Source organism: Hordeum vulgare, chromosome 4H, assembly GCF_904849725.1.
Source record: "Hordeum vulgare subsp. vulgare chromosome 4H, MorexV3_pseudomolecules_assembly, whole genome shotgun sequence".
Taxonomy (NCBI): Eukaryota; Viridiplantae; Streptophyta; class Magnoliopsida; order Poales; family Poaceae; genus Hordeum; species Hordeum vulgare.
The window spans coordinates 324,651,365-324,657,519 of NC_058521.1; positions in this window are offsets into that span (position 1 = coordinate 324,651,365).

Consider the following 6,155-nt stretch of genomic DNA (forward strand, 5'->3'; position numbering starts at 1 on the left):
TGTTTTGGCCCCATGGTAAAGGGCCAATTCCTCTTTTTCTTTTTTGTCTTTTTTCCAAAAATCTATAGAAATGTATAATGGTCCAAGTTTTACGACTCCATTTTTTAAATATTTGTAAAAACCTAACCTATTTAATGATGCCACTTGTGCAATTTTCTTAGAAAGTTTCATACACAATTTTCTTTGGAAAAGTTGTTTTGGATATTTTAACTATCTGTTAAAATGCCTTTTGCTACTTTTAACACTTCAAAACCAAGACCTTATACTTTTTTACAAAGCTTATATTTACCCTAGTATTGTACAAAAATGGTTTAACATTTTTTGGGGTCAATTACTTTCCTTGTTTTGTCGTGGTCTTATTTTTGCCCGTTATATCGTGAGGATAGATTGTGTTTTTGATGAAGGAGTTGGACCAAAAGACTTCGAAGACCGGAGAGACTTTGTTGAGCCAGGCAAAGCAGCCACTTGACCTTGACTTGAACCATTTTATGCATGTCATATTCGGGAGGGAAGTAGTTAGGATGTTATCTAGTTGCAACGCGAATGGGATGGGATTATGCATATGTTGTAAACAACGGTGTTTTCAAGGACCTTTCGAAAACCCTCTGGTATGCCACTAATACCCGAGGGCATGGTGTTGAGTTAGGTAACCACTTGAGAAGGAAGTGGTGTATCGAGGTAAGATGTGTGTGTGTTTTCGAAAACATATTTGATTTAAGATGTGTTGACCATCCCAACCTGACATGCGCGACCACAATAGTGCTTATGGGACGGGGCTTTGTCGATTACTTTGCTCGGTACTGGCAGAAAACCCGCATCACTAGTGGCGGGAGTGACGTTGTAGTTCTCAATAGAGGGTCGTACCGGAAAGGATGACCATGGGGTGTTTTCACAAACACTAGGCACACCGTTGCATGCCTTCATGGATAACACTTTGTTAGTATCATCATGGGAAAGGCAATGTTCGGGGTGCTTAGCTTGGGTATGAAAAAACCGCTAGTAGTGGACTGACACGGAAGATTCCGAAGTCTTGTAGGTAAAGTGTGCAACCTCTGCAAAGTGTAAAATTCTTTCATAGTCGTGTCGACGGTCATGGATAGTTGGTGGTCCTGCTTAGACTATGTCCAGATGTTTTCACAAACTTGGTGTGTGTGTGTGAGTGAAATATGATAGTTTCAAAAAGATGATGCTTGAGCTAATTCAGATGACTTGACGTGATAAATGAACAGATGTTCAAACCCTGGTTATATTGAAATCTATAACTTCTTCCTATGGATGTCAGCTACCTCATGGTTCAAGCCTTCTTAAGATATTGATCATGTCATGGCATTTAAAATTTAGCTTTCTGCAACTTACCTACCTAGTGCTATATAATGCATTGTTATACCTCGTTCCAAAAGATGGGTTGCTTGCGAGTACATTAAAAGTACTCATTGCCTTGCCACTAGTTATTTAATTGGCCGGGCATGGAAGAACGGGAATATGATGAAGAGTTTGGTGGAGACGAACCTGCGAACTAGGACGCTTCCCAGTCAGAGTGGTTGTTGGGTTAAGGCGGATGGCATGGGTTAACGCTTTCGATCAGGAATTCCAATTCTAGTTATGTTTTGTGTTTTGGCCTTCGAGGCCCTATCTATGTAAGACTTTACCTAAATGGTGTTTATTTGTCTGAGATGATATGTATGGATGTAAGACTATTATTATTGAGCTTTTGTGTGTTTAGTGGGCATTGACACCTGGGATCACCGTACAGGTGAATTCAGTGATCACAACTTATGAGTCGTGGTCCCCAGAGAGCTGATATCAGAGCCATCCTGACTGTATGAAGCCTTTGTTAGCATGAGCGTTTGTTAGGATAAAACCGCTCAGGGGTTTTTGCACTTCTTATCTCTTCCACTCTATTTTTGAAACTTTACTCACACCCATTCCCTTAAACCGTGTAGATGGTTGTCGTACCAGAAGACCTCTTAGCATCCGGCTTTCCCCTACTCCTTGAGAATAGCCTGGAGAAGTGCCAGTTTTGCCGATCACCCATTTTCCGTTACCACGAGCACTAGTTCAATGCCGCCACAAAGGAGTACCACGTTGATGTGGCCGTGAAGTCAAACAACTCCCTAACAAGCTGGTTCTTTGAAAGACCATAGATGGATACACTCACGTTAGCTTTCGAGATAGCTCCGCGGAAGGCACTCATCAACCTTTGGTACATCATCCTAGAGATGGCTAACGAGATGGATACTCACCACCTTCCGTTCAGGAAGGATTATATTGACGAGAGTTCCACATTGGTCCCATCGAAGGAAGATTGAACACCACTCTCGCTCCACACCTACTTCTACCTCTGCGCCACAATCTGGCTGGCAACCTGATTAAGGAGTGTGTGAAGCTCCGCGAGGAACTTCAGTACACCTGCGAGCTACTTCGACAAGCCAAGACGAAGCCAAACATGGTCAAATAGGATGGAGCCCCCGAGGGACGACGAGCAATCTTTATAGAGGATGAGTACCCCTAGCTACTGATATATCAAAATGTTGTCATCGCATGAGTGCGAAGGAGTATCGTGCGCTCCTCACCAACCTTCCGGTGAAGCGTCATCAGGATGGACCTTCTCATCCTCCGCCCCCTCGATCGGTGACGATGCCCGTACTGATGACTATGAGGAAAAAGACCCACAGGAGCGTTAGTACGAGACCGAGCACTCCACCACTTGAGTCCGAGAACCCCTAGGGTAGGATAAGTCATGTATCCCTCATGCGAAGTCTAGTCCGTGTAATGGTTCATATGAAACCTTGTGTGCTTCTTGTTTTTCTTGTTGTTCATATTTTGATGCAAGTCACGCTTTTGCCTTTGCTAACATGTAACCGACTACATCTCCCATGTTATCCTAATGTTATATGTTCGGTCTTTTAACCTTTGTTTTATCACACTTGCAATATATCAACCCCCTTAGGCGCGTTTTCTCTTGTTGCTATTCCCCCTTGCCTATTCTAGTTGTTTGACTTGGTTGCTCCAAACAGGATGGTGACTGCAACCCTGCACTGGCACTTTTGGCAACCCCAGTAGCAGCAACTCTGGCCTACAGCCGGAGGCTGGTGGGTCTGCTCAAGCTGGAGATCACAAGGAGTAGCTAGAAGGTGACATTCCCCCGCCACACCTTGCCGCCTCTTGAGCTTGCGTTGGTTTTACCCTTGAAGAGGAAAGGGTGATGCAGCACAGGAGCAGTAAGTATTTCCCTCAGTTTGAGAACCAAGGTATCAATCCAGTAGGAGAATCGCACCAAGTCCAGAGTACCTGCGCAAACCCAAAAGAGCTTGCACCCAACGCTATAAAGGGGTTGTAAATCCCTTCAAGATTGATTGCAAAGTGAGATCTGAAGGCGGAAAGTGCAACGAAGTAAAAGTGTAAGGCTGAAAATATGGTGTGAAGTAGACCTCGGGGCCATAGTGTTCACTAGAGGCTTCTCTCAAAATAGAAAATAATACGGTGGGTGAAAAAATTACTGTCGAGCAATTGGTAGAACCGCGCAAAGTCATGATGATATCTAAGGCAATGATCATACATATATGCATCACGTCTGAGACAAGTAGACCGATACTTTCTGCATCTACTACTATTACTCCACACATCGACCGCTATCCAGCATGCATCTAGAGTATTGAGTTCATGACGAACAGAGTAACGCCTTAAGCAAGATGACATGATGTAGAGGGATAAACTCAAAGCAATGATGAAAACCCCATCTTTTTACCCTTGATGGCAACGACACGATGCGTGCCTCGCTGCCCCTTCTGTCACTGGGAGAGGTGACCGCACGGTATGAACCCAAAACCAAGCACTTCTCCCATTGCAAGAATCATAGATAAAGTTGGCCAAACAAAACCCACAACTCTAAGAGAATTACAAGGATATGAAATCATGCATATAAGTGATCAGAAGAAACTCAAATAAGATTCATTGATAATCTCATCATAAATCCACAATTCATCGGATCTCGACAAACACATCGCAAAGAAGATTACATCGGATAGATCTCCATGAAGATCGTGGAGTACTTTGAATTGAAGATCCAATAGAAAGAAGAAGCCATCTAGCTACTAGCTATGGACCTGACGGTCTATGGTGAAATACTCACGCATCATCGGAGAGGTCATGGTGTTTATGAAGAAGCCCTCCGTATCCGAATCCCGCCTCCGACAGGGCACCAGAACATGCCCTAGATAGGATCTTGCGGAGACAGAAGCTTGCGTCGGCGAAAAAGTATTTTCGTGGATCTCTCTCGCAGTTTTGGAAATATTCTGAATTTATAGGTGGAAGAGGTAGGGAAGACGAGCCACAAGGGGCTACAAGACTGCTAGGCGCGCCCCCCCTGGCCGCGCCTAGGGGGCTTATGGAGTCCCGTGGTAGCCCCTGCCTTAGTTCTCAAGTCTTATGAAGTTTTATTCCGTTTGGACACCGTTCAAAATCCTCCTTTGAAAAGGGTCAAAAACACAGAAAAAATAGGAACCGGCACTTGGCACTGAGTTAATAAGTTAGTCCCAAAAAAGATATAAAAGGCATACAAAACATTCAAAGTTTGACAAGATAATAGCATGGAACCATCAAAAATTGTAGATACGTTGGAGACGTATCACACCTCCATCGGAGAAGATGACGATAGCTCAATTTGCCCAAGTTCTTTGGGAGGAATGCGAAGCCAACATTGTCGCTATTTAGGAAATGGCTCAAGTCCTAGTGATCAACCAACAACAAGGAAGGAATGGGAATGTCTACTCCACTCTGTCAGACTTCTTGAGGAACTCGGCCCCAACCTTCACCTAGACTGTTAAACATGTGGATGCTAAAGACTGGATCCGCACCATCGAGGATCTCCTTGCATTGTTCAACTGCAATGAGGATCGTGAGAAGGTTATCTATGCCTCTCGCTGCCTTAGAGGTACCGCCAGAGCCTGGTGGGATGGATTCAAGGTCATGCAAGGTGACCATGTGATCATCTGAGGTGATTTCAAGGAAGGATTCCGCACTGCACACATTCCTTCTGTGATTATGCACACATTCAAGAAATGAATAGGCTTTGTCAAGGAGTACATGCAGAAGTTCAACAACCTACCAAGGTATGCACCTGAAGACGTCAGCACAGAGACAGGCAAGATGGAACACTTGATGGAAGGACTCCAGCAAGCCATGTAGTATCAACTCATTGTCTACGACAGCCGAACTTTTTGCGAACTGGTGAACAAGGCCCTCATGGTTGAAGACAAGCATCATTCCATGGAATAGAGTCGCAAGATGTTCAGCAAGTGTACTTGCAGCAACCAGAAGCCTCACCCGTGGCAACCAGCCCCAGCAAAGCCAACTTATCAACCTTAGCAACCCAAAACTCCTGCACCTCGTCCGACCTACCAACCTCAGCAGTACGCCAATCCCAGGCCAACTTACAACAACCCCAATAACAACAGTACTGGGAAGACCAACCACTTAGGGCAGGTCACCTGCTTTGGGTGTGGTTAGCCTAAACATATCTCAAATAGTGGCCCAACAGGATGCCAGATGCATCATGCCCCAATGCGCCAAACCAAGGTCAAGCTCGTGGAGCACCACCTAGGAACCAAGCTCCCCGCAACGAGACCAACAATGGCAAGGGTCGTGTGAATCACGTCACCGCTGAGGAAGCCTAGGGAGAGTAGGATGTCATACTGGGTATGTTCCTTGTCAACTCAATTCCAGGAACCATTCTGTTTGATTGAGGTGCTTCACATTCCTTCATTACCCAAAAGTTTGCACTAGAGAGTGGTATGAAGCCGACACCTATAGGAAATCATATGATGGTACAAACCCTGAATGAAGTATTAAGGACCAAGATAGTCGAGATTAACTTCAATGACGTATACTTCCTAGCAGATCTTATCATCCTGAAATCGCAACTCTTGGATGTGATCCTTGGCATGGAAATGTTGACCGAGCACCGAGGCTTTCTAGACTGTGCCAAGTAGACTGTTACCATGACCAATATCCAAGGAGTTAAAGTCAAGTATGTTCCCAACCCAACCTCTGCTCAAGCCCGACAGGTCAATTGTGTTATGGGAATTGAGTTGGATCAAGTGCTAGTGGTATGTGAATACCCGGATGTCCTTCCTGATGAGCTGCCTGGTATGCCT